Source organism: Brassica napus, unplaced genomic scaffold (assembly GCF_020379485.1).
Source record: "Brassica napus cultivar Da-Ae unplaced genomic scaffold, Da-Ae ScsIHWf_1482;HRSCAF=2075, whole genome shotgun sequence".
Taxonomy (NCBI): Eukaryota; Viridiplantae; Streptophyta; class Magnoliopsida; order Brassicales; family Brassicaceae; genus Brassica; species Brassica napus.
Window position 1 is genome coordinate 62,610 of NW_026014894.1, and position 25,940 is coordinate 88,549.

General features: G+C 40.0%; 1 long non-coding RNA gene across 1 annotated transcript; it reads right to left on the reverse strand.

Moving 5' to 3' along the window:
• Positions 1-16,666: 16,666 nt before the first annotated feature.
• Positions 16,667-18,756, reverse strand: LOC125597518. Its single transcript, XR_007331766.1, has 4 exons — positions 18,707-18,756; positions 18,116-18,315; positions 17,504-18,028; positions 16,667-17,410 (listed from the first exon to the last, which is right to left on the reverse strand). It is a non-coding gene; the product is annotated as an uncharacterized LOC125597518 (long non-coding RNA).
• Between the last annotated feature and the right edge of the window lie 7,184 nt (positions 18,757-25,940).

Genomic DNA, 25,940 nt, shown 5'->3' on the forward strand with positions numbered 1-25,940 from the left:
TACACTTTCTTCAAGGTGTCCCACAGCTCCTTTGCTGTCTCACGGTAACTGTATGCATTCAGAATCTCCGGCTCTAAGGAGGCATGAAGAACTGACATCACCATCATATCTTCTTGTTGCCATTTCTCAACCGGATCTCTTGATGCTTCATCCTTGTCTTCTTCTTGGGCAATCAGCTTTGGGGCCTCACCTGAGGTAATGTGTCCCCATAAGCCCTTGCTCCCAACTGCGGTCCTCACCATTCGTGACCACACTAGGTAGTTGTTCCCCTTGAACACAACCGACACCTTCATCTTCATCCCACTATCCATCTTGAAGCAGCTTGACGTGAACAGCTTGCTAAATCTTGGACTGAGACTAGAAACTACACACGGAAATAGACTAGATCTTCTTTAACTGACTAGCTTAAATCACCAAACCCGCAAGCACTCAAGTAACACTCTTGATGTTTCTTGATGTTTACGTTTTAATCAACCCCCTTTATGAACACGCAAGCCACAAAGAGTAACAACCCAACACACGGAACCAGGAATCTCAATAGAAACTATCAGTAAACTCAACCAGTCACACCTTCTCGGACTAGGACTCAACCGGAGAAGACTTGAAGTTTTGAATCTTAAACGCCCAGTTCCAAGCTTTAACCTTGTGTTCTAGCAGATCTCACCAAGAACTCAGATTCTTATCAACATGGCTCTGATACCATGTAAGTTTAGAGTAATGAAGAGTAATCTGAGTATTTAGAATAGATTTGAGAGAGATTAGAGTGAAACTAAGGGTAGAGAACGAGTTGAGAACAAGAGACTAAGAATAAGCCATGGAGGCAAAGGATAGTCTGAACTGTCTAAGTATTATTAATGACCAGATGTTACAATATATTGAGAGGCAGCTCGTGGTTAAGGGTTTCAGAAAGCACACTATTACATAGGATAAGATTCTACTTTAATTCAAACTGTCCAATTTGTTGAGATGAGGAAGTCATATGATAAGAGGAGAGGAGTTAGGAGAGTAATGGGAGAGGGAACGGATGGCATGTGTACGGACAGTACGGTCAGTGTACGGCCAGTACGGATCATCTCGACCATCACTACTCTAAATCTACTTAAGGACACATTATGGGTTGTGCCAAGTTAGGGCATGAAGTGTACTTGGTGGGAGTGTCCGTTCATCTGAGGGAACGTGAACTGGAAGGAAGATGGACGAGTGAAGACACTGATATATGGAGAAGGTTTGAGAACGGATCAGACCGTTTAGAGATAAGGTTGAGACGCGCCTTATCTATCCAGGCTTGGACAGGCTGTAAAGCCGGAAGCATGTGAACATCTTGGTCCGTCCATTTCAAAAGAGCTTCTTCCTTTAGTGTTGACTCCACATGCTTAGACTAGTGCCTTATTCTTTACGTTAAAACCCTAGTGCTTCTCCTATATAAGTTGTAAACCCATCTCTTAATAAGATCAGACAGTTCTATCCAATTAATCACTTGTCTTTCATAATGATTCCTCACTAGTCATCTAATCACATAATCATCTCCTTATTCATCCTAAATCATTCTACTCTTTCATATACAAACTCAGATTATCTAAAACTCACATGGTATCAGAGCCAGGTTCCAAAGAATCTGAGTTCTTATTTTGAGACACTGAAGAACAAAGGTGAAGCTTTGAAGCCATCCGCGGAAGATCAGAGCTCAAGGGTGTTCATTTGGTGTGTGCGCAAGTTCTAAACAAGTTAAGATCCATTCATACAAGAGTCATCCGTTCAAAGCTCCATCTCTCTCAAGTTTTTGAAGTTAAGCTGTGACAAGATGGAGAACATGAAGATGAAAGTGGCGATTACCTTCAAGGGAAGCAACTACTTGGTTTGGTCCCGGCTGGTGAAGACAACCATTGGGAGTAAGGGCTTGTGGAGTCATATCACAACCGGTGAAGCTCCAAAGCTCATTACTCAGGAAGAAGACCAAGAGGGGGTCTCAGTTGATGCTGTAGAGAAGTGGCAGCAGGAAGACATGGTGGTGATGTCTGTTCTTCATGGGTCGTTGGAGCCAGCGATATTGGAGGCATACAGCTACTGTGAGTCAGCCAAGGAGCTGTGGGACACTTTGAAGAAGGTGTATGGGAACATTTCGAACCTGAGCCGTGTCTTTTAAACACTTTTGTGTTTTAAAGTGTGTTTAAGAATGAATCTGACTGATTTGTGTAAGATTAAAGAGATTAAGAGATTAGAGAGAATAAAGGATAAGATAGAGACTCAAAACTCCATTAATTGATTTAATGTCTCAGATACAAGTTATATATGAAGAGATAAGACTAATACAAAGGGGATTTCGAAATGGGACTCAAAGCATGTGTAGTCAAAGCTAGCTGGCCATTCTGGTTTGAAATACTTGGCTGAGAGGCTTCACATGCTTGGACAGGCTGTAAAGGTGCTTTTCCTTTCAAGCTATGACCAGACCTTATCCAAACACCTCCTCCCTTATCCAGACTCCTCTTGGGCGTGATTCTCTTTACCAAAGGGATCCAAGGTAACTTCCCAAGCATTTAACTTAGTTACCACAGTAAAACTAAAGTTACTGTGGTAAATCTCCAAAGTTATTGACTGCCCCAATACTCTTCCTCTATCAATGTATCCACTCTTTATCACCTCTTCTCAACATTTACTTCCTGATCTCCAACTTAACACTCCCCCTCAAGCTTGACCATGTGAAACAAGTCAGGCTTGGATTGCCATGAGATCTTCCCTCATTAAAAACCTCATCAAAGAAAACCCAATGGGATAAAACTTTGATGAGGGAAAAAGAGTGGAGATCTCATGACGAGGGGATCAGCTCCTGGGAGTAAGATCAATGAGTCCAAGCCTGGATAGTATGGACTCCATTGTCTTTAATCTCGCTGCCTTAGTAAACACATCTGCAAGCTTGTCTTCACTTCTTGTATAACAAGGCAGTATCACTCCTAGGATAATCATCTGCCTCACCTTGTGGCAATCAACTTCTATATGCTTTGTCCTCTCATGAAAGACTGAGTTAGAAGCAATGTGAATAGCTGCTTGATTGTCACAGTGCATTGTCATAGGAGTACTCTGCTCAATCTCCAGATGCTTCAAGATACCCTTGATCCACACCAACTCGTTTGTCAGCTTCAACATAGCTCTATACTCAGCCTCTGCACTTGAACAGGAGATGACCTTCTGCTTCTTACTCTTCCAAGTAACCAGGTTCCCTCCAATGAATGTACAATAGCCAGTAGTTGATCTCCTGTCCACTCTATCTCCTGCCCAATCAGCATCACAATAGCCCACCACTTCTGTACTGCCATTGCAACCCATCCAAACTCTTGTCCATGCGAGCCACTCAAATACCTCAGTATCCTATCAACCATCTTCCAGTGATGTACCTTTGGAGCCTGCATATGCTGGCTCACTTGATTCACAGCAAAGCATATATCAGGTCTGGTGATAGTCAAGTAGATCAGCTTACCAACCATCCTCCTATACAGCTTAGCATCCTCAAACAACTGGTTCTCTTCAACCTCCCCCTCACGCAAGACCTTATACCCTTCCTCAAGAGGTGTCTTAGCTATCTTTCCTCCAAGCACATCAGTCTCCTTCAGCATATCCATAGTGTACTTCCTTTGAGACATAGACAATCCCTCCTTGGATCTGCATATCTCAATCCCCAAAAAATACTTCATTTCTCCCAAGTCTTTAATATCAAAGACAGACTTGAGAAACTCTTTGGTGGCTTTAATCCCAGCCTTATCACTCCCTGTGATAATCAAATCATCCACATACACCAAAACCACTATGATCCCTGATGGTCCGACCAGTGTGAAGAGTGTATGATCTAGTTCAGACTTCCTGAACCCTCTCCCATTGAGAGTTGTACTAAGCTTTCTGTACCAAGCTCTAGGAGACTGCTTCAGCCCATATATAGCCTTCTTCAATCTCATAACATTTCCTGGCTTCACTAGATGCTCAAGACCAGGAGGGGGAAGCATATATACCTCATCTTCTAGCTCACCTTGCAGGAAAGCATTCTTCACATCCATCTGCCACAAGTCCCACTCCAAGTTTGTTGCAATGGACAACACAATCCGAATGGTGTGTAGCTTGGCCACTGGTGCAAATGTATCAATGTAATCCTCTCCATAGGTCTGTGTGAACCCTCTTGCTACCAGTCTAGTTTTCCTCCTATCAATCTGTCCATTAGGCAAGTATTTGATAGTAAAGATCCATCTGCTAGATACTGCTCTCTTTCCTTTTGGTAGCTCACTCTCATACCATGTATCATTCTTAATCATAGCACCAGCTTCAGCTCCCACTGATTCTTTCCATTCCTTGTCTAACATAGCTTCTTCATAAGTCCTTGGTACATAACTCTCATCCAGACTAATCATGAACGCACAATGCTCTTCTGGAAACTCAGCAAAGGAACACACGGCTTGAGAAGGATGCTCCACAGCCTGGGCATTGTAGTACACTCTCGTGTTTACCCAGTTGGAAGCATCCCTCTTTATCCTTGTGCTCCTTCTTAATGGTTGAACCTGATCTTCAGTTTGTACCAGAATCTCATCTTGAACTTGTTCTTCTGAACCAGTAGACTCTCCTGGCTCATCTCCACTAGACTGAGCCACATTCTCTTGCTCATCTTCATTAGGCTGAGCCAAATTCTCTACTTCATGTGTCGCATCTTGATCATGATGACCTGAATCCTCTTGGTTCTGCTCCTGCTCACCTGATTCAGATCCATTCCCCCTCTCATGATCAAGAGGGGTTGTTCTTTCAGCTTCTTCAGCCTGATTAGAAGGCTCTCTCCTTCCTGGTTCCTGATCATGGGATAAACCTATCCCTAGCTTCTCCAACAGCACTCTCAGTGTTGTTGCCTTATCAGATGGAGCTTGAGATAAATCCTTCAGATCTTCCCACTTCTTTTCTTCATAATACCCTTTTTGATTCAACAAACTTCACTTCTCTAGATACCAACACTCTCCTTGCATCAGGATCATAGCACTTGTACCCCTTCTGATTTACTGAATATCCATGAACATTGCCTTAGTGCTCTTTGCATCCAGTTTGTTTCTCTGCTCTCCTGGAACCATGACATAACACACACACCCAAAGACTCTTAGGTGATCAATCTATGGCCTGCTCTTGTTCAATACTTCAAACGGAGACAGGTTCTTCAATATCTTGGTTGGTACCCTGTTGATGAGATAGCAAGCAGTTTGCACAGCATCTCCCCAAAAACGTTTTGGGACATTTGCATGAAACATCATCGATCTAGCAACCTCCATCAAGTGCCTGTTCTTCCTCTCAGCTACACCATTCTGCTGTGGTGTATAAGGGCAGCTAGTCTGATGCACAATCCCATGCTTGGCTAGATGACTCTTGAAGGCATTGCTGATGTATTCACCTCCATTGTCTGATCTCAGTACCTTCACAGTAGCATTGTACTGATTAGTAACATGTGCTTGGAAGTTTATAAAAGCTTCTAACACCCTATCTTTAGATGGAAGCAATGTGAGCCAAGTATACTTTGACTTCTCATCAATGAATGTCACAAAGTATTTCTGGCTGTCCCTAGACACACATGGAGATGTCCACACATCAGAGTGAACCAAATCAAAACAATGCTCATAAGTAGTTTCAGAAGTTGGGAACACAGTCCTACAATGCTTTCCTAATATGCAAGCCTCACACTCCAAGTGATTAAATGACATATTAGGCATGATCAATTCAATTGCACGAGCATGAGGATGTCCCAATCTAGCATGCCAAATCATACTATCATACCTATCAGCAGCACTACTCAAGCACACAGAATCAAAGGGTTTAGAATTCTTAGCCATTTGAAGATGGTATAGCTGATTCTTGCTGTCTCCTCTGCCAATAACTCTTCCAGTCTTCAAGTCTTGAAACTCAACTTCATTTGGCCTGAATACTACTTGACAATCAAGATCAACTGTAGCTTTCTTCACAGATATCAGATTTGAAGTGAACTGAGGTAGGTAGAAAGCAGCTGAGTTCTTCTCAAACAGCTTGAGGTTTCCCACTCCTTCTATTGGGATCCTGGTACCATTAGCTATCATGACACTCCCTGTTGCAGCTTTGACTTCACTTATCAGACTCCTATCACTGATCATATGATGGCTTGCTCCAGAATCAATTATGATAGGTTTTGAGGCTGATGATAGAACCCCTTGCCTCTTGGTTGCAGCCAGAGCATACACATACTTAATAAACTCATCCCATTCCTTCTTTGTGATTGGATCATCCGCTCCTTTGGTCTCCTGCCCCCTCACAACCATTCTCTCTTCCACTGAGTTACCCATGTAAGCTGAGTAAGAGCACTCTCCTCTAATTGTTTGCTGCATAAACTCCTTAATCCATCTCATCTCTAAGCTATTGCTTAGACCCCCAGACTGTCTACTCCTCTTCTGATACAGTCCCTTAGCCCTCTTAGCTCTGAAAATTCTCCTCAATCTTCCTTTCTTACAGCTTGTACCATGCTTCATACACATTGGCTTCTTGTTCTTCTCCCACATATGGTGATCTTCACCTTTCTGAACAATCACACACTCACCATCTACATCAGATAGCTCATCTCCACTAAGTATACATCTGATTAGCTGATCATAAGTTGATTTCAGGCTCCCAAGAAGGCTAAAGACTCCATCTTGTTTCAGCCTTTCTTGAACACCCTCCGGATCTGATCTGTTTGATCTCAACTCATCCAACTCAGACCATAAACACTTCAGCTTTCCCACAAGCTGAATGAGCTCGTCCTTTCCTTGTTTCAGGTCCCCAATAGCTCTCTTGCCTTCATAGACCTTCATCAGATTGGATCTACTCCCATGAGTTGTTTCAATCTCACACCTTGTACTGTCTTCTTGAACAGCTCTATCTTCATACCTCAGGCTCCTTGCCTGACCTTCTTTTGTAGTCACTTCACTTAAAGGCTTCCCCTTTACATGACTACAACACAACACACAGCTCCCCACAGCTGTCTTCACCCAACTGGACCAAAACCCATCATTTTCTCCTTGAATCTTCACTGGTTTACTAGATCCATGCTTCATATCCATACTGAGGTCGTTTGTTTCCATCAGATAAACTCAAACAATCCCAGAGAATGAAGAATAAAGCTCAAAAACACAAAGAGCACTCAAGAACACCAAGAACAGCCCAAGAACACCAAGAACACCAACCCAGATTTTTCAAAGCAAGAACAACACACTCCCACCCTTTTAGCAACCTGGCTCTGATACCATAAACACTTTTGTGTTTTGAAGTGTGTTTAAGAATGAATCTGACTGATTTGTGTAAGATTAAAGAGATTAAGAGATTAGAGAGAATAAAGGATAAGATAGAGACTCAAAACTCCATTAATTGATTTAATGTCTCAGATACAAGTTATATATGAAGAGATAAGACTAATACAAAGGGGATTTCGAAATGGGACTCAAAGCATGTGTAGTCAAAGCTAGCTGGCCATTCTGGTTTGAAATACTTGGCTGAGAGGCTTCACATGCTTGGACAGGCTGTAAAGGTGCTTTTCCTTTCAAGCTATGACCAGACCTTATCCAAACACCTCCTCCCTTATCCAGACTCCTCTTGGGCGTGATTCTCTTTACCAAAGGGATCCAAGGTAACTTCCCAAGCATTTAACTTAGTTACCACAGTAAAACTAAAGTTACTGTGGTAAATCTCCAAAGTTATTGACTGCCCCAATACTCTTCCTCTATCAATGTATCCACTCTTTATCACCTCTTCTCAACATTTACTTCCTGATCTCCAACTTAACATCTTTGAGGTAAAGCAAGCCATCAACAATCTTGCACAAGAAGACATGGAGTTCACCAAGCATTTGGGAAGATTCAGGGCGTTGTGGTCAGACCTAGAGATGTTGAGGCCAATTACAACTGATCCAGATCAGTTGAATGAGAGGCGGGAGCAAGACAAAGTGTTCGGCTTGCTTCTCACACTAAACCCGACCTACAATAGTCTCATCAAGCACATGTTGAGAGCTGATAAGCTACCTGATCTAGAGGACGTGTGTGCACAGATTCAGAAAGAACAAGGCTCCATTGGGCTGTTTAGAGGCAAAGGAGAACTCACATTGGCAAATCATGCGTCCCAAGTGGATCAGACTGAAGCTCCTCAAGCTAACAAGGCGGCTCATGGCAAGTATGAAGACAAGAGGTTCAATGGGAATTGTGATCACTGCAAGAAGCATGGACACAAGAAGAGTCAATGCTGGATACTCCACCCTCACTTGAAGCCGGCTAAGTTCTTAAAGGAGAAGGAAGCAAGAGCACATATGACTGAGAGCTCTATGGGTGCTGGTTCTTCAAGCAGGACAAGTGAAGGAGAAGTGCGTGAGGTGGGTGATGGAAAGTCACTAGTGGCGTACACTGGAGGTTCAAGCAACAATGACTACATCCGGCGCTCAGACATGGACGCTCTCATCAAGATGCTCAAGGAAAACGGTAACAAAAGTAGTATCAACCTTGGTTATTCATTTGGTGCATCTATGATCAAGAGTGTGTCTGATTATGTTGAGAATGAACCTAGACTTGATAGGACTGAAAGTATACTCAAGAGTATAGGAAATGGATATAAACCAGATAGTATTCTCTGTCAAGCTCATATTGCTAGAAACATGTCTAAAGCATTAATAGTTGATTCTGGTGCATCTCATCACATGATAAGTGACACTAGATTGATTAAGGACATTCAACCTGCAAATGGACATGTTATGATTGCTAATGGTGATAAGATTCCCATAAAAGGAATAGGAAAACTTAAGTTGTTTGAAAAAGAATCTAAAGCCTTCTATATGCCTGAGTTCACATCTAATCTATTGTCAGTTAAGAGATGCACTACTGACTTGCAATGTAATGTTATATTCAGTCCTAATGATGTGAAGTTTCAGGATATTGAGAGCAGCAAGATGATTGGGAAAGGAGTTACTAAAGGAGACCTTTATTTACTTGAAGATCTTGCTTCTGTTCCTAGTCATTGTTGTTCATTTACATTTGCTTCTGATTCTGTCTCTAGTTTAAATAAGAATGCATTGTGGCATGCTAGACTAGGTCACCCTCATGCTAAACCTTTGAACTTAATGGTACCAGGTGTTATTTATGAGAATAAAGATTGTGAAGCTTCTATCTTAGGCAAGCATTGTAAGAATGTGTTTCCAAAATCTTCAACGGTCTATGAAAATTGCTTTGATTTGATTCATTCTGATGTGTGGACTGCACCCTGTTTGTCAAGGGATAATTATAAATACTTTGTCACATTCATTGATGAAAAATCCAAATACACCTGGTTAACCTTAATTCAAACCAAAGATAGGGTACTTGATGCATTTAAAAACTTTCAAGCTTATGTGACTAACCATTATCATGCAAAGATTAAAATTTTTAGATCAGATAATGGAGGAGAGTATACAAGCTTGGCGTTCAAGCAGCACCTAGCTCAGCATGGAGTACTTCATCAAACTAGTTGCCCATATACTCCTCAGCAAAATGGTGTGGCTGAGAGAAAGAACAGGCATCTAATGGAAGTGGCAAGGTCTCTCATGCTTCAAGCAAATGTTCCCAAGAAGTTTTGGAGTGATGCTGTCTCCACAACATGTTATCTGATCAACAGGACTCCTACCAGAGTTTTGGATGATCATGCTCCATTTGAAGTATTGAACAAACACAAGCCGGTTCTAGATTACTTGAGAGTCTTTGGATGCTTGTGTTATGTGTTGATCCTGGGAGAGCTGCGCAACAAGCTTGAAGCTAGAAGCACCAAAGCCATGTTTATTGGATATTCAACCACTCAAAAAGGTTTTAGATGTTATGATCCTGTCACAAGAAGAGTACTTACATCTAGAGATGTAAAGTTCATTGAATCCCGTGGGTATTATGATGAGAAGAATCAGGAAGACTTGAAGGATCTCACCTCAGATAAGGCTGGGGTGTTAAGGATTATCCTAGAGGGGCTAGGAATCAAGATGTCCCAGGATCAGAACTCTGGTCAAAGGGGACAACATGGAGACTCTCACCATGATTGTGAGGGGGGAAATGAGCCTGAAGTTCAAGAAAGTGGCCAAGAAGGAGCCGGCTTGAATGAGGAAGGAATGGAGACAAGTTTAGGCCGAGATGGAGATGGACCCGGCTTGAATCAGGAACAAAGGGAGATGAGTTCAGGCTCTCATAATCAAGGTGAGCAAGAACAAAGAGAAGTAGAAACATCAGTTGAGGATGTAGAAGAAGAACAGGACGTTCAAGAGCAAGCAGTGAGAGTTCAACAACCAGAATTGAGGAGAAGCACAAGAGTGAGAAAGGATCCTTCCTCTTGGGTAAACACGAGAGTGTACTACAATGCCCAAGCAGTGGAGCATCCTTCTCAAGCTGTGTGCTCCTTTGCTCAATATCCTAAAGCACATTTCGCATTTATGGTAAGTCTGGATGAGGGTTATGTCCCAAGAAGCTATGAAGAGGCAATACAAGACAAGGAGTGGAAGGAATCAGTTGGAGCTGAGGCAGGAGCCATGATCAAGAATGATACATGGTATGAGAGTGAGTTACCCAAAGGGAAGAAGGCTGTGACTAGTAGATGGATCTTCACAATCAAGTATAAGGCTGATGGTCAAGTTGAGAGGAAGAAGTCAAGACTGGTTGCAAGAGGCTTTACTCAAACGTATGGAGAAGATTACATTGAGACCTTTGCACCAGTGGCTAAGCTACACACAATCCGGATTGTATTAAGCTTGGCTGTGAATCTTGGATGGGGCTTATGGCAAATGGATGTGAAGAATGCATTTCTGCAAGGAGAGCTTGAGGATGAAGTGTATATGCATCCACCTCCAGGCTTGGAACACTTAGTAAAGAAAGGGAATGTGTTGAGACTGAAGAAAGCTATCTATGGGCTGAAACAATCACCAAGAGCTTGGTATAACAAGCTGAGCACTACTCTTAATGGCCGAGGTTTCAAGAAGTCTGAACTAGATCACACCCTCTTCACACTCACGACTCCCTCAGGTATGATTGCACTCCTTGTGTATGTTGATGATATCATTATCACAGGAAGTGATAAGGAAGGTATCATAGCAACCAAGGAGTTCCTTAAATCCATGTTTGAGATTAAAGACTTGGGAGAAATGAAATACTTTCTTGGAATTGAGATATGTAGATCCAAGGAAGGTTTATTCATGTCCCAAAGGAAGTATACACTTGATCTTTTGAAAGGTGCAGGTGCTTATGGAGGCAAGACAGCAAGGATGCCTATGGAGGATGGCTACAAAGTCCCACGAGAGGGGGGAGATTGAAGACAGCAAACCTTATCAGGATCCTAAACTCTATAGAAAACTAGTTGGTAAATTGATTTACCTTACCCCTAACTAGACCTGACATTTGTATTGCTGTGAATCAGGTGAGTCAACACATGCAAGTGCCTAAGGAGCATCACTGGTGTATGGTGGAGAGAATCTTGATGTATCTCAACGGCTCACCTGATCAAGGAGTATGGATGGGTTGCAATGGGAGCACTGAAGTGGTTGGATACTGTGATGCGGATTGGGCTGGTGATAGAGCAGACAGGAGATCAACCACAGGCTATTGCACATTCATTGGAGGCAACTTGGTTACATGGAAGAGTAAGAAGCAGAAGGTGGTTTCTTGCTCAAGTGCAGAAGCTGAGTATAGAGCTATGCTGAAGCTTACCAACGAGCTGGTGTGGATCAAGGGCATCTTGAAGCATTTGGAGATTGATCAAGCCACGCCAATGACAATGCATTGTGATAACCAAGCAGCTATCCACATTGCCTCCAACTCGGTGTTTCATGAGAGAACCAAGCACATTGAAGTTGATTGTCACAAGGTGAGGCAGATGATTGTCCTAGGAGTCATCTTGCCATGCTACACTAGGAGTGAAGATCAGTTGGCTGATGTGTTCACTAAGGCTGCAAGACAGAAGACAATGGAGTCCATTCATATCAGATTGGGACTCATTGATCTTGGGAAGAGAAGGAGCTGATCCCCTTGGCTGTGAGGTCTTTACTCTTTTTCCCTCATCAAGGTTTTATCCCAATGGGTTTTCCTTGGTGAGGTTTTTAATGAGGAAGATCTCATGGCTATCCAAGCTTAGGCTTTCACAAAGCTAAGCTTGAGGGGGAGTGTTGAGATGAGGAAGTCATATGATAAGAGGAGAGGAGTTAGGAGAGTAATGGGAGAGGGAACGGAGGGCATGTGTACGGACAGTACGGTCAGTGTACGGACAGTACGGTCAGTGTACGGCCAGTACGGATCATCTCGACCATCACTACTCTAAATCTACTTAAGGACACATTATGGGTTGTGCAAAGTTAGGGCATGAAGTGTACTTGGTGGGAGTGTCCGTACATCTGAGGGAACGTGAAGTGGAAGGAAGATGGACGAGTGAAGACACTGATATATGGAGAAGGTTTGAGAACATATCAGACCGTTTAGAGATAAGGTTGAGACGCGCCTTATCTATCCAGGCTTGGACAGGCTGTAAAGCCGGAAGCATGTGAACATCTTGGTCCGTCCATTTCAAAAGAGCTTCTTCCTTTAGTGTTGACTCCACATGCTTAGTCTAGTGCCTTATTCTTTACATTAAAACCCTAGTGCTTCTCCTATATAAGTTGTAAACCCATCTCTTAATAAGATCAGACAGTTCTATCCAATTAATCACTAGTCTTTCATAATGATTCCTCACTAGTCATCTAATCACATAATCATCTCCTTATTCATCCTAAATCATTCTACTCTTTCATATACAAACTCAGATTATCTAAAACTCACACAATTAAGCTCTTCCTTGTGTGTAAAGCACATTTACCTTTACACAGCTACTGACAGCCTGTCATAAGCTCTTCCCTTATCCTCTCCACACGGTAACATCAATAAAGGTTCAGTAAGACTTCTCCTTTACCTCTTAAGTTAACCGTGTGTAGTAACTGTTGAGATGAGGAAGTCATATGATAAGAGGAGAGGAGTTAGGAGAGTAATGGGAGAGGGAACGGATGGCATGTGTACAGACAGTACGGTCAGTGTACGGCCAGTACGGATCATCTCGACCATCACTACTCTAAATCTACTTAAGGGCACATTATGGGTTGTGCGAAGTTAGGGCATGAAGTGTACTTGGTGGGAGTGTCCGTACATATGAGGGAACGTGAAGTGGAAGGAAGATGGACGAGTGAAGACACTGATATATGGAGAAGGTTTGAGAACGGATCAGACCGTTTGGAGATAAGGTTGAGATGCGCCTTATCTATCCAGGCTTGGACAGTGTTGAGAAGAGGTGATACATTGATAGAGGAAGAGTATTGGGGCAGATAGTAACTTTGGAGTTTTACCACAGTAACTTCGGTTTGACTGTGGTAACTAAGTTAAAAGCTTAGGAAGTTACTTTGCATCCCTTTGGAGAGTGGATCACGCCCAAGAGGAAGTCTGGATAAGGAAGGAGTAGTTTGGATAAGGTCTGGTCATAGCTGGAAAGGTAAAGCACCTTTACAGCATGTCCAAGCATGTGAAGCACCTTTACAGCCTATCCCTTGACTTCACATGCTTATGGATTTCGAAATCCTCTTTGTACTATCCTTATCTCTTCATATATAACTTGTATCTGAGACATTAAATTAATTAATGGAGTTTTGAGTATTCTCTCTATTCTCTCTCTACTTATTCTCTTAATCTCTTTAATCTTACACAAAACAATCTGATTGTTCTTAAACACACTCTTATACACAAAAGTGTATATGGTATCAGAGCCAGGTTACTAAAAGGGTGGAAGTGTGTTATTCATGTTCTTAAAAAAAATCTGGTTTTGTGTTCTTGAGCTGTTCTTGATGTTCTTGAGTGTTCTTGGTGGTTTTGAGCTCTGTTCTTCATTTGCTGGGTTTTATTGAGGACATCTGATGGAGTCAAACGTGAGCAGAGAGATGAAGACAAGATCAAGTTATCAAGTGAAGAAAGGGAGAGAAAACAAGTGGATCTGGTCAGATTGGGTAGAGACAGCTTTGGAAAGCTGTGGGATTTGGAGTAATCATGTAAAGGAAGAGCCTTTAAAGGTGAGAGCTGCTGAGAAAGATCAGATAGCAAGTTTGAAGGAGATTCAAGTAAAGGTAGTACCTTTAAAGGAGGTAGCTGCTGAAGAAGGTCAGACAGCAAGGTTGGAGGGTCATGAAGCCAAGGGCGTGATCTATAGTCTAAGACAAAGGAAGGACGAGTTGTATCAGCTTGTGGGGAGGCTGAGAGAAGTAGAATCAGAGTTGGGTATGGTGAAAACTCATACAGGAAGGAGGAAGCAAAATGTGATCTTTAGCTTTCTTATGGGAGAGATATGTGAGCTGGTTGATCACATTTGTGATCTGTGGGAGATAAACAAGAAGCCAGGTAGATGGAAGAGAGGTACAAGCTGCAAGAAGGGAAAGTTGAGAAAACTTTCTAAGATATGGGTCATGATGAGCAGATTATGGAGGAAGGGTATCAAGGAGAGTATGCAAGTAGGAGAGTGTTTCTACTCAGCTTACATGGGAGAATCTGTAGAGAGCAGTGGGGTTATGAGGAAGCTAGAGACCAAAGGAGCAGATGAGCGTGTCACAAAGGAGGAATGGGATGAGTTTGTCAAGTATGTGTATGCTTTGGCTACGACCCGGAGACAAGGTGCTCCTGCCAAAGCATCCACATCCAACAAACCCATCATTGTTGATTCTGGAGCAAGTCATCACATGATTAGTGATAGAAGCTTAATGAGTGATGTAAAGAAAGCCACTGGGGGTGTGATGATAGCTAATGGTGATAGGATTCCAATAGAAGGAGTTGGAAAGCTCAAGCTATTTGATAAAGACTCAGATGCCTTCTACATGCCACAGTTTGCTTCAAATTTGCTATCTGTGAGGAAAGCCACAATTGATCTTGGCTGTCAAGTAGTATTCAGGCCAGATGATGTTGAGTTCCAAGATTTGAAGACTGGAAGGGTCATTGGGAGAGGAGACAGCAAGAATAATCTATATCAGCTCCAATTGGCTAAGATCTCTAAACCCTTTGATTCTATGTGTTTGAGTAGTACTTATGAGAAGATTGATAGTATTACTTGGCATGCTAGATTGGGACATCCTCATGCTCGTGCTATTGAATTGATAATTCCTAATATGTCATTTAGTCACTTGGAGTGTGAAGCATGCATATTAGGGAAGCATTGTAGGACTGTTTTTCCAACATCAGAAACTACTTATGAGCATTGCTTTGATCTAGTTCATTCAGATGTGTGACTTCTCCTTGTTTGTCTAGAGATAGCCAGAAGTACTTTGTGACATTCATTGACGAGAAGTCTAAGTATACTTGGCTTACATTGCTTCCATCTAAAGATAGGGTGCTAGAAGCATTTATGAACTTCCAAGCATATGTATCCAATCAATACAATGCTACTGTGAAGGTACTGAGATCAGATAATGGAGGTGAATACATCAGCAATGCCTTCAAGAGTCTTCTAGCCAAGCATGGGATTGTGCATCAGACTAGCTGCCCTTACACACCACTAAACACTTTTGTGTTTGTAGTGTGTTTAATAATTAATCTGAGTGATTTGTATAATGTTTAGGAGATTAAGAGTTCTAGAGAATAAGAACAAGAGAGAGAGACTCAAAACTCCATTAATTAATAACTGATGAGGTTTACAAGTATATGTAGAGAGAGGAACAAGGGTTTTCGAAATGTATAAGCATGTGGAGTCAATGGACAGGCTGGAACTCCTTTTGAATCACTTGGCTGTGCTTTCTCACATGCTTGCTTTCTCACAAGAAAATGAGTGTATTGTTACGAAATGTTTCGTCACAATAAAAAAATTTTCGTCACAATATTGACATTGTGACGTATTTGTAACTGTTCGTATACGGTTGCAATACAATCGTCACAAATTTTTTTTGGTATCAAAAACGTAACAATTTTGCAACGTATTGAAACCGTAACAAGTCCGACACAAGTCGTGACAATATATGTAAGTGACAAAACAGCCACAATTAGCAACTAATAATCATGTCACAAAACCGTCATTTTTTGTGACCATTACACCGTCTCATTTTCGTAACTCGTTGTGACGAAACATTGGTCTCTAATCGTCACAACTAAGGACTAATACGTAGTCACTAAACAGTCTAATTTCGCTACTAATTTGCAGTCACAGATATGTTATGTATTGTCACTGAAAATGAGTAACAGCTCCGTCACAACTGAGGACCGATACGTAGTCACTAAACAGTCTAGTTTTGTCACTCAAATTGTCAGGCATTTTGTCACAAATCAGTCTTAATTAGATACTTATATTTTGTCACGTATCCGTCACAATTCTTCACTAAGAAAACATCACAAATCCATCTTAATTAGCTACTAATTTAGATGTAAAAGTTGTAGTGATTACTTTTATTAAATTAGTCACAATTTTACGGAATTATATTCATATCCATATATTTTTTATTTTTATAAATATTCTGTAAATATTAGCTATATTACAACGTACTCTTGATAATTATTTTACCAAAAAAAAAATCATGATTAAAGACAAATTATTGAAATATAAATACTCTCCAAAAAAAATCTGATAAAGACAAATTTGAAAATAAATATTCCATAACATTAAAAAATTGTTTAAACTTGAACATAAATTTAAATGAAAAAAATCATAGCAAGTGAATAAAGCAACTAAAAACCAATAAAATAACACCAAAAACCAAAACCAGAAATAACACCATAAGCCAAACTAGTTTGTGTTGAAGCAGAAAGCCTCCAGAGCTTCAACTCGTTTCTTAAGGTCTTCGTACTCATCATGACTCTTTTGCAATTCAGCTTCAAGCTCTTCCACTCGATGAGTTATTGTTCCCACATCTGCATTACCTAGTGGAGAACCCGTCGAAGACTCTAAAGGCATTAAAACACCTCTTTGGAGTGACCCAAGTCCAAATACACGACTTTGTTTTGATGTTCCAACAATCTACAAAAAAGTCATGTTTACAACTCAGATATTATAACACCAGATTTATAACCACATAAAAGCAATAAAACACAATGTTTAGAACTAAAAAACTAAAATATGTATTTCTGTTTTTGTCGAAAACTAAAATACCATGTATAAAACTCAGACTTTAGGGAAAACAAATTAAAAGTGAAATAAAAGTTTAAGCTCTTACCTTAGAATAGATTTCATTTTTCTCTTCAAGGGTGAGATTGTCTATCGTCAAATCCTCTCCATTAGAATTTTCCATTTCAGACAAGCGTTCTTGAACACATTCATCAAATTTCTCAGCAATTAGTCGAGCTCTTTCATCAACATAAGTTCCATCAGATTTCTGGTGTGTTTTTTTCAGCACAGCAATGAAAGAAGAGTCTTCATTGTTTGCCTCCTATAACATAACATCAAACAAAGTAAGGTAAACTACCAAGTTTTTAAAATGAAATATAAATGTTTTTAAAAGTAAAAGATGCATAAATATTACCAAAACATCCTGAACTTTAGCATAAGAACGTGAGCCTGCTCTGTGTCTGTGTACACCTAAGCCATCACGTCTAAATAGACGAGAAGCGCGTGCTTTCTCACTTTTATCTTTGGCCTTTGATGTTCTCCAATACTCAGACATTACCCTCCAGTAATCAGACAAAATCCAATCAGGTTTTTCTCCATTTGACTTTGCGAGACTAACCATTCCTTTGAGACGGGTAGCGGCAAGTTGATCAAAGTTTTCTTTAACAAGATTTTCAATCGAGGCATCCCACTCAAATTTAGTCTACAAATTATATGATATCAAATTGATAAGTATATAAACGTTATATATATGATATCATTTAACATATGTAAAAAAAAAATACATCAGATTTATATACCATTCAAACTCACCTGAAAGGTTGAAAACCATGCATCTTTATAAAACGGTGGTACTTTTTTCCAGCTATACCATGGTCCTCTAAAACAACCTTCAATGATCTTTCGAACACAAGTTGATACTTCAGTGTTGTTTTTGAACCTGTTGTATATGAAACAAAATTATTTACTTATATTATTAACCTATAAACTGTTACTTACGAAAGTGTATTAAAGAGGAAGAGCATACCATTTAGCTCCATTTTGTCTAGCTGGGTGGAGTACACGAACATCACGTTGTACAGGAACATGTGCAACTTCTTCCCTATTCTAAACTGGTTCATGGTTTGCAACATGTCTTTGGGCACCAGCAGCTTGAGAACCAGAGGGTTGGGTAGTTGGTCCTGTCCCATAAGAACGCCCGCCTGATGTCATTGGTGGTCGAGTCATCTACAATGGGAAAACATAAAATGATCACTTCATGTATCGAAGGTTTGCAGTTACCAAGGATGCTCAGTATACATATCGTATTCGTATCTAAATGACAAGAATACAAAACCAACTTCTCTTTTTAATAGTTAATAAAAGATCGAAAATCCTTCTGACCTTGAATAAAATATAATTGTATTATAGAATCTATTAAGTTTATCTAAGAGCACAGTTCTAAAGAACTTTAAATAATTAAATCCAAAGATTGTACTATTGTTTAAAGAATTGGTGAGCACACGATTCAAAGCAAACATTGATAACGAGTTCTAATCTTTCAACCTATACGAGTTTGATGATATATTACAAACAAGAAACCCATAAACAATAAGAATTAACGGTGAGGGAAAAAAACCTTGGAACACCACTAGAGAGGATTTCTGTGAGAGAGTACTTTAGTGCTATAATTATGACGGCTAGTTGTGCGGTTACTTATATATTAAGGAGAACCGTAGGGTTTTTGACGGCTTAATAGAATATTTAATCAATAAATAAGCCTAATTATTTAACGGAGATTTTGGCAAATTTTTATGGCGGTATCTTATACTTTCAGAATGCCGCTTCTAATGATCGAAAGTTCCTAAATTAACTTCGGTATGTAGATTTGTAATAAAATACTAGAATTTGACCATCGCGCCTGCGCGGATGTATATTTTGAAAAATACGTTGATATTTGTTTTTCATGTAATTATTAAGGTTTGGCAAAATGAATCCGAAGAACAGAACCGATACTGATCCGAAAATATAGTACCAAATCCGAACATAAATTGATTAAATATTCAAATTATTCAAAATTTTGTTATTTAGAGAACCGAATCTGATCCGAACCGAAGTATTCGGGTACCCAAATTTATCTAAAAATAGATTTATGTACATATATATATTAATTATTTTTAAAATCTATTTTTAGATTTAACGTATATAAAACATCAAGAATGATACTTTTAAATTGGTTTAAATACTTGAAAATATATATAGATAGTCAAAAGTAAATATCTGAAACAGATAAAGTATACTCAAATCACCAAAAATACTTAAAATAATTATTGATTTTGTATCCAAAATTTTAAATCAAGCCAATTGATATGTTAAGCTTAGGTATTTTGATATATGTTATTCAAATTTATAGGTAATATATTATTTTATTTATAGATTTTGAGAAATTTAAAATGTATAATGATTTAAGACTTTAAAAATAATTTAAATGGGTTATCCAAACCCGAACCAAACCCGCAAAGATCCGAATCGAACTCAAATCAAAATTTAGAAACATCCTAATAGGGCTGAAATCTTTGACCCCGAAAACCCGAAACGTAAACCGATCAGAACCAAACCCGTATGGGTACCCGAAAGGCCGAAAGCCCATCCCTAGTCATTATTATATATTGTATATTGTCATCATATAATTAATCGTATTTTATACATACTATCATATAAGTAATCATATAATTAATAGTATTTTATATGTACCATCATATAAATAATTACATATATCATATTTTTAAAACTTAATATGAAATATAAAAACCATAATTTGAGTTGGTATTTCAAATTGGCTTTGTATTGTATTTTTCTTATATATATTGACAACATTTTTTTATAATGTTTATTGAAAAATAGTTTAGTAAAAATTCATTTTTGAATATATGTATATTTTTGAATCAATTTTTGATATAAATCAACTTTAAATTATTATTTTGATTTGAAATATGTATATAAAGTTTAAATTTTGTTTTATGGTTAGTTTAGAAAAAAAAAAGTTTTAGGCTTGCCATTCTCCTATTATATAGATGACTCCACACAGATTTTTCTTCTAATAATCTTCCATTGTCACACTTATAACATGGACAAAAAAGCTTGCCATTCTCGAGAAATAGAGGTTGATTCTTTGCAAATTCCATAAAACCCTCTAAACCTTGACAAAAAGTTTCTGAAACTTGATTAGTGGAGCCATCGATTCTTTCATACATCCACTTTCTTGCAATTTTAATATCATTATTCAGTGACATTATATACTACAGCAGAGAGCTTCTTTTTCCTTCTCCTCGAGGGTAGATGGCTTGAGAATCAAATTGGACTCTTTTCTGTTTTCAAAGGTCTTATACGTATGCTATGTATAAAGAGATTAGGATTCTAATTAATAATATAAAAAGGAAATAATAAAGTATAGTCCATATTAGCTAAGGACTATAGTCCTTATAAATAGTTATGCACTGAATAAAAAAAAAAGTAACATTGACATATGTTTGTAAAAGAATTTCTCTCAATTTTTAAATATTGTTATGCAACTTTTTTTATAGACTCAAAGGTTTGTCACAAATCGTGAAAAAGTAAACATGAGATATTTGGTTTTAATTACCTACAAAATTATTACATCATTTATGTAAAAGTTTGCAACAATAGATATATCTTTCTTCGGTGTTAGTTAATGACTAAAGGTGAGTCACACTTACGTACCAAATAGAGACGTATCTTTTCGTCACCGTTTTGTATCCAATTTGTGATGATATGTGTAGTCACAATACCGTCACAACCGTTACGTTTATTACTATGGTAACAATTACGTCTGTAGTTGTGACTAAATATAGCAACGACTTACATCGTCATAATATAGTGACGAAACAACTACAAAATTAAGACGAAAAAACACAGTCACAACTACGTATTAAAAACGTCACTAAATTGTGACCGAGACAGTTCGTGTCAAGATGTAGTCACAATATATCCTTTTTTTTGTAGTGATCCTCTCCTTTCCAGCCTCATACAGGCTGTCAAAGTACCCCCTTATCCCTTCCTTATCCTCTTCCAACGTCCTTCTTAGGATAAGAAAGGATTAACATCAGTTATACTCCAATTTAACCCATCCAGGTAACTTCTCTTCCTTTCACTTAGTTACCACAGTAACACTAAAGTTACTGTGGTAAATCCCAAACTTACTGACTGCCCCAGTACTGTTTCTCTATCAATGTATCCACTCCTCATCACCTCATCTCAACACTCCCCCTCAAGCTTGACCATGTGGAACAAGTCAAGCTTGGAAACCATGAAGACCTCCCTCATTAAAAACCTCACCAAAGAAAACCCATTGGGATAAAACTTTGATGAGGGAAAAAGAGTGGAGACTCCATGGTTAAGGGGCTCAGCTCCTGGGAGTAAGATCAATGAGTCCAAGCCTGGATAGTATGGACTCCATTGTCTTCAATCTCGCTGCCTTGGTAAACACATCTGCAAGCTGATCTTCGCTTCTTGTATAACATGGCAGAATCACTCCTAAGATTATCATCTGCCTCACCTTATGACAATCCACCTCTATGTGCTTTGTTCTCTCATGAAACACTGAGTTAGAGGCAATGTGGATAGCTGCTTGATTGTCACAATGCATAGTCATAGGAGTACTCTGCTCAATCTCTAGATGCTTCAAGATCCCCTTGATCCACACCAACTCATTTGTCAGCTTCAACATGGCTCTATACTCAGCTTCAGCACTTGAACAGGAGATAACCTTCTGCTTCTTACTCTTCCAAGTTACCAAGTTCCCTCCAATGAATGTACAATACCCAGTAGTTGATCTCCTGTCCACTCTATCTCCTGCCCAATCAGCATCACAATAACCAACACTTCTGTACTGCCATTGCAGCCCATCCAAACTCCTTGTCCAGCCGTCCCACTTAAATACCTCAGTATCCTATCAACCATCTTCCAATGATGGACCTTTGGCGCCTGCATATGTTGACTCACTTGATTCACAGCGAAGCATATATCTGGCCTAGTAATTGTCAAGTAGATCAGCTTGCCAACCATCTTCCTGTATAGCTTAGGATCCTCAAACAGCTGCTTCTCTTCAACCTCCCCACACGCAGAACCTTAATCCCTCCTCGAGGGGGGTGTCTTAGCTATCTTTCCTCCAAGCACATCAGTCTCCTTCAAATATCCATAGTATACTTCCTTGAGACATAAACAAACCCTCCTTGATCTGCATATCTCAATGCCAGAAAATACTTATCTCTCCCAAATCCTGATGTCAAACACAGATTTGAGAGAACTCCTTAGTAGCTTTCTTGAATCCCTGCCTATCACTCCCTGTGATAATCAAATCATCCACATAACTAGAATCACAATGATCCCTGAAGTCCTGAAGGTGAAGAGAGTGTGATTAATTCAGACTTCCTAAAGCCTCTCCCATTGAGTGTTGTACTCAGCTTCCTTTACCAAGCTCTTGTTGAGATGAGGAAGCCATTATGTGAAAGAAAAGAGGAGTTGGGCAAGTAATGTGCAAGGGAAGAACGGTACGGCCTAAGTACGGACGGTACGGATCACCTCGACCATGAGAGCTTGAAAGACCTTTAAAGTCAGTTTAAAGGTTGTGCAAAGTAAGGGCATGGTGTGTACGGATAGGGCATGACCGTACATCTGAGGAAACGTGAAAGAGAAGGAAGATGGACGAGCAGTGCCTTCATTAGACACCGAAGGTTTGGAACGGATCAGACCGTTTATGGATAAGGTTGGGACGCGCCTTATCCATCCAGCTCTTGGACAGGCTGTAAAGCCAGAAGCATGTGTGCCCTCCTGTCCGTTCATTTCAAAAGGAGACACTCCATTCAGCCTTGACTTCACATGCTTAGACTAGTGCCATTTCCCTTTGCGCAAAAGCCCTAATGACTCTCCTATAAATGTTGTAACCTCATCCATAATAAAGATTAGACAGTTCAGATTATTCTTAGCCTCCATGGCTTTTCTCTTAGTCTCTTGATCTCAGATTCTACTCTAAATCATCTCTAATACTTCTCTAATCTCTCCTAAACTCTCAGATTACTCTTTATACTCTAAAACTTATATGGTATCAGAGCCAGGTTCTTGAGAATCTGAGTTCTTTGCGTGGGCTAAAGACTAAAGCTTTGAAGGTTCCGTGGAGTCTCTAGCCTCAAGTCTTCCTTGGTTACGTTGTGGTTACAAGATTGAAGCTTTTGCGTGTGTGTTGTGAGTTCTTGACGTGTTGGTGCAGTCTAGTCTCAAGTTCAAAGTCTTCTACAAGTAGTTCAAGAACAAGCTGTTGAAGATGGATGGAGGGATAAGCATGCACATGAAGGTGGCAGTTACTTTCGGGGAGTAACTACTTGGTGTGGTCTCGGATGGTGAGAACCACAGTGGGAAGTAAGGTTTGTGGAAGCATCTCACGGATGGTGAAGCTCCACAGCTCATTACTCAGGGAGAAGACTCGGAAGAGGTCTCAAATGAAACGGCCGTAGAGAAGTGGCAGCGAGAAGACATGCTTGTGATGTCAGTTCTTCATGCCTCTCTAGAGCCGGCGATCCTAGAGGCTTACAGCTATTGTGAGTCAGCTAAGGAACTATGGGACACCTTGAAGAAGGTGTATGGGAATGCTTCAAACCTTCACCGAGTGTTTGAAGTAAAGAAAGCCATAAACGGCTTGGTACAAGATGACATGGAATTCACCAAACATTTGGGGAGGTTCCGGTCCTTATGGTCAGAGCTGGAGATGCTGAGGCCAAGCACAACCGATCCAGAGCTGCTTAATGAGAGGAGGGAGCAGGATAAGGTCTTTGGACTATTGCTTACCTTGAATCCGGCTTACAACTCACTGATTAAACACATGTTGAGAGCGGATAAGCTACCAGACCTTGAGGAGGTGTGCTCTCAAATTCAGAAGGAGCAGGGGTCTATTGGATTGTTTGGAAGCAAAGGAGAGATGTCACTTGCAAATAAGGCTGCGCAAGTCAACTCTGATGAAGCTCCTCAAGCAAACAAGGCCGGTTACAACAAGTTTGAAGACAGGAAGTTCAATGGGAGCTGTGATCATTGCAAGAAGCATGGCCATAAGAAGAGCCAGTGCTGGATACTCCACCCCCATCTGAAGCCAGCCAAGTTCTTGAAGGAGAGGGATGCCAGGGCAAATGTGAGTGAAGGATCAAGCGGTGCTGGTACCTCAGGAAAGAGCAAATGAATGATGAAGAAGGGAGAGTGATGGCAGGTCCTTGGTGGCGTATGCAGGCAATCCAAATCACCGAGGAGGAGGAGGGGAGCAAGACTACATTAGGAGATCAGACATTGACTCCCTCATCAAGATGCTTAAGGAAAACGGTAACACTTATGGTTATTCCTTTGGTGCATCAATGATAGTTAAGAATGATGATAATAGTCTTGAGAAACATGGAATTGCCAAACCGGATCATGTATATGCTAGTCTTGCTAGGACTGATCACTCTCTCAAGTCATCTAGTACACTTTGTCTTATGGCTAATGACATGACTAAACCATTTAGTAGTTGATTCTGGTGCATCTCATCATATGATTAGTGACACTAGTTTGATTAAAGATATTGAACCTGCTAATGGACATGTGATGATTGCAAATGGAGATAAAATCCTATTAGAGGAATAGGAAACTTAAAACTATTTAATAAACATACTAGAGCATTCTACATGCCAGAATTCACATCAAACTTACTATCAGTAAAGAAGTGTACTACTGATCTTCATTGCAATGTTATCTTTAGTCCTAATGATGTGAAGTTTCAGGATATTGAGAGCAGCCAGTTGATTGGAAAAGGAGTTACTAAAGGGGATCTTTACATGCTTGAAGAATTAGCTCCTGTTTCTGAATCAAGCTGTTTATTTACTACTTCAAGTTTGAATAAGAATGCTTTGTGGCATGCTAGACTAGGACATCCTCATAGTAGAGCCTTGAATTTGATGTTGCCAGGTGTTAATTTTGAGAATAAAGACTGTGAAGCTTGCATTTTAGGCAAACATTGTAAAACTGTGTTTCAAAGGTCATCTACTGTTTATGAAAAATGCTTTGATTTGATTCATTCTGATGTATGGACTGCACTTGCTTATCTAGGGAGAATCATAAGTATTTTGTCACATTCATTGATGAAAAATCCAATACACCTGGTTAACCTTAATCCCATCTAAAGATAGAGTTCTTGATGCATTTAAAAACTTTCAAGCTTATGTGACTAACCATTATCATGCTAAGATTAAAATTTTTAGATCAGATAATGGAGGAGAATACACTAGCCATGCATTCAAGTATCATCTAGCTCATCATGGGATTCTTCATCAAACAAGCTGCCCTTACACACCTCAACAGAATGGTGTGGCTGAGAGGAAGAATCGACATCTCATGGAGACTGCTCGGTCATTAATGTTTCAAGCAAATGTTCCCAAAAGGTTTTGGAGTGATGCTGTGGCCACTGCTTGCTACCTGATCAACCGGACACCTACAAAGATCCTTGAAGATCAGGCACCATTTGAGGTCTTGAATAAACACAAGCCGTCGTAGTAGAACACTTGAGAGTCTTTGGGTGTTTGTGCTATGTGTTGATTCCGGGACAGATGAGGAGCAAGTTGGAAGCAAGGAGTACAAAGGCTGTATTCATAGGCTACTCTACAACACAGAAGGGATACAAATGCTATGATCCAGAAGGAAGAAGAGTTCTAGTATCACGGGATGTGAAGTTTGTAGAAGAAAGAGGATACTATGAAGAAAAGAACCAAGAAGACTTGAAAGATCTAACCTCAGATAAGGCTGGGGTGTTAAGGATTATCCTAGAGGGGCTAGGAATC